The following is a 4,219-nucleotide window of genomic DNA, read 5'->3' on the forward strand; positions in this document are numbered from 1 at the left end:
GTAGGTATCAGAATGGCAGCTGCGTGAAATGGGGTAGTTGTGTAGCGTTTCAGTACAAATGTTCCATCTTCTTTTCACAAGAAGTTGTTGTGTGTAGAGATAAAAGGTTCTTGCATAAATGTGTATAGGTACTGCCAGTACTGCCAGTTTATTGCATATATGTGCATTGCACCACATAATTGCATACACTGAGGTATTACGACGTGTAAAGGGTAAAATCTTCACTTCTCGGCCTTTTGGCTAAGATCAAGTGTAGTATTTGTTCTTATCAGGTGCTCCACTGGTAGGAATGGTTGGCTACATGGAGGAGCAGGTCATTCCGGGGCAGGTGCCACATAACCAGCTGCCCTGATGTGACCTGTTTCCTCCGGGTCCCGCCATGAGGTTGGGGGGTGTAGAGCTGAGGTACTTTTGTGCCTCGGGGAGTGGTGACCCTGAGGTGCCGAAACTCACTGGGTGTTATAGCTCACTGAGTGAACGCACTGCACCATTACTCTTCACCTTTGGCACTCACCCTTGGTATCCCGGCCTTCTGGCTAGGATCTGGGAAATTTTTATAGATCTGGTCAGATGACCGGGCAGTATATCTGCACTCATCCACTTATTTTTTTTGTTTGTCACTGTGCCACTTTACGTGTTTTGTTTGTACACAGGATTGGCGGTAGCCCTTCTGGGTGTCCCTCCTGGCGGTCTAGGGGAGGTGTGTGTGGCCATTAGGTTCCTCACCTCCCTGCAACCCCATGGGCATCTTGGCTTTGGTAAAGATGCCATCAGTATACGGCTCCTCGAACAATACCTTGGATAACGCCTAGGTTGAAGCCAGGGGCATTTGCGGCACCTTAGTAGCTTCGGCGAAAAGGGGCATCGAACCTGGATCCTTGCAGGTGCCTTTTGGCCCAGAGGTGAAGGGTAGGTTTGCTGGGGGCCTCTCTCCTGTTGGAGAAGGGCTTAGCGATAGACCGCATCCTTTGTGCACGTTTTTTTAGTGTGACATGTTTGCACTTTTTCTTGAGAATTAGGAAATCAGTTCAGTGATGGAATTGGAATCCTTATGGCTGGAAACTCACACCTGCCACATCAGCTAAAACAGGTAAGCACAAGCCATACACAAGAACCGCTATATTATTCTCTAATAATAGCCTATCCTGTAGTATATATCTTTTGCTTTTTTTTTTATAAATCAATATAGAACGGTGGACTTAAAAATGACCTGGTGGGTAGAAGACCGGGCAGGAGACACTGACTAGGTCTATACTGCCGGCATAGTCCAGGAAATCGTATTATCCTCCAAGTCCTTGGCACTGGTGGCTGTGGAGGTGCTGGCTCTGGTGATTTGGTCTGACATGGTCACATGGTTTGACGGAGTGATAAATAATGGGACTTTTGCAGGGCTGGTACAAGGATTTTTGCCACCCCTTGACCACCGCCCTTTGTCACGCCCCACCTTACTACTGGGGTGACAGGATGTCAGGATGCTGGACGGACCTGACTTGCGTGTCTGGCCTCGGGGGTGGCACTGCACTGCGGGGGGGGGGTGCGACTGTGGTGCTTCGGATGAGCGGCGGGTGCCTTGGGTGCTGTCTGGCTGCTAACTTTCTTTCAGCCTAGGAAAGCGGCACCCCATCTAGGCGGTTGCCTAATTTGCCTTTGGCAGAACCGGCCCTGGACTTTTGACATCATAGGGATAATGCAGGAGACGAGAGCTGCTGACTGACAGGAAAATCTCCAGCGACGCTCGGCGGCTGTTTACTAACATCAGGAAGTCCTGCGTCCATAACAGGAAGAGAACGTGGGAAAAAAAACAAGAGATGACAGAAAACGCTTCTCCCGCTGAACGCAAAAGAAAAAAAACAAAAAATAATTCAAGACGCAGCGAGGACTTTGTAAACTAGGTCGGAGTCTCGTGCCAAGGACAACAGGGGCGAAGGGCAGGAAACAGCGCAGGACAATCTAAACAGCGGTAGGAAGAGGATGTGCAGAGCTGGATGGGTAGTCAGACAATCTCCGATAATTCGCTTGTTTTGATCCTGGAGGAAAAGGAATCCACATCATACCTTAAGTAATCTGCGTCATGATCCGCTTTTGATTTGCAGCTGGTTTTGTTTACAGAGACAAGGCTCCGGGGGGGGGGGGTCACATACTTTTCCTGTAATCACATACTAATGGCAGATTGGCACACTTCGAGCATCTCATGTCTCAATGTGACCGGATGTTCACAGGGAACCAATGAATCTCACCACATAATAAGACTCCATTCGCTGCAGGTGGAGAACTATAGGGCCCAGTGCCCACACGACCTCTGCCCTTCGTGGTAGGTGGTAACACACCGCGCAATATTGTATCCGTCGGATGTTAATTCGTTTATTTCTGCCGTATCCTGAAGAATCTCTAAGCGACCGGATTATGAGAAAAATTCTCTTCCCACCAGAAAAAAAAAAAAAATATCTGCAAAACAAGAAGAAGATAATATGGAAAACAGGAAACATATCCAAGACGAATGTCCAAGGCCGAATCCTATTAAAGGGGTACTCCGGTGAAAAACATTTATTTTCATATCAACTGGTGTCAGAAAGTTAAACAGATTTGTAAATTACTTCTATATAAAAATCTTAATCCTTCCAGTGCTTATCAGCTGCTGTATACTACACAGGAAGTTCTTTTCTTTTTTAACCCCTTAAGGACCAGGCCATTTTACACCTTAGGACCAGAGCGTTTTTTGCACATCTGACCACTGTCACTTTAAACATTAATAACTCTGAGATGCTTTTAGTTATCAATCTGATTCCGAGATTGTTTTTTCCTGACATATTCTACTTTAACATAGATAGTGGTAAAATTTTGTGGTAACTTGCATCCTTTCTTGGTGAAAAATCCCCAAATTTGATGAAAAATGTGAAAATTTAGCATTTTTCTAACTTTGAAGCTTTCTGCTTGTAAGGAAAATGGATATTCAAAATAATTTTTTTTATTCACATATACAATATGTCTACTTTATATTTGCATCATAAAATTGATGAGTTTTTACTTTTGGAAGACACCAGAGGGCTTCAAAGTTCAGCAGCATTTTTCCAATTTTTCACAAAATTTTGAACCTCGCTTTTTTTCAGAGACCAGTTCAGGTTTGAAGAGGATTTGAAGGGTCTTCATATTAGAAATACCCCATAAATGACCCCATTATAAAAACTGCACCCCCCAAAGTATTCAAAATGACAATCAGTAAGTGTTTTAACCCTTTAGGTGTTTCACAGGAATAGCAGCAAAGTGAAGGAGAAAATTCACAATCTTTATTTTTTACACTCACATGTTCTTGTAGACCCAATTTTTGAATTTTTACAAGGGGTAAAAGGAGAAAATGTATACTTATATTTGTAGGCCAATTTCTCCCGAGTAATCACATACCTGATATGTCTATGTAAAGTGTTCGGTGGGTGCAGTAGAGGGCTCAGAAGCGAAGGAGCGACAAGGGGATTTTGGAGAGTACGTTTTTCAGAAATGGTTTTTGGGGGGCATGTTGCATTTAGGAAGCCCCTATGGTGCCAGAACAGCAAAAATAACCCACATGGCATACCATTTTGGAAACTAGACCCCTTGGGGAACGTAACAAGGAATAAAGTGAGCCTTAATACCCCACAGGTGTTTCACGACTTTTGCATATGTAAAAAAAATATATTTTTTTTCACTAAAATGTGTGTTTCCCCCCAAATTTCACATTTTTGCAAGGGTTAATAGCAGAAAATACCCCCCAAAATTTGTAACCCCATCTCTTCTGAGTATGAAGGTACCCCATGAGTTGGCCTGAAGTGCATTATGGGCGAACTACAATGCTCAGAAGAGAAGGAGTGATATTTGACTTTTTGAGAGCAAATTTTGCTCGGGGGGGCATGTCGCATTTAGGAAGCCCCTATGGTGCCAAAACAGCAAAAAAAAAAACACATGGCATACCATTTTGGAAACTAGTCCCCTTGAGGAACGTAACAAGGAATAAAGTGAGCCTTAATACCCCACAGGGGTTTCACGACTTTTGCATATGTAAAAAAAAAAAAAAAAAATTTTCACTAAAATGTGTGTTTCCCCCCAAATTTCAAATTTTTGCAAGGGTTAATAGCAGAAAATACCCCCCAAAATTTGTAACCCCATCTCTTTTGAGTATGGAGGTTCCCCATAAGTGGACCTGAAGTGCACTACGGGCGAACTACAATGCTCAGAAGAGGAGTAGCAC

At 43.8% G+C, this 4,219-nt stretch overlaps 1 pseudogene; it reads left to right on the forward strand.

Annotated features, from left to right (window-relative positions):
- Window positions 1–220: 220 nt before the first annotated feature.
- Window positions 221–340, forward strand: LOC130359882 (U2 spliceosomal RNA; annotated as a pseudogene).
- Window positions 341–4,219: the final 3,879 nt, after the last annotated feature.

This window comes from Hyla sarda, chromosome 2, assembly GCF_029499605.1.
Source record: "Hyla sarda isolate aHylSar1 chromosome 2, aHylSar1.hap1, whole genome shotgun sequence".
Lineage (NCBI taxonomy): Eukaryota > Metazoa > Chordata > Amphibia > Anura > Hylidae > Hyla > Hyla sarda.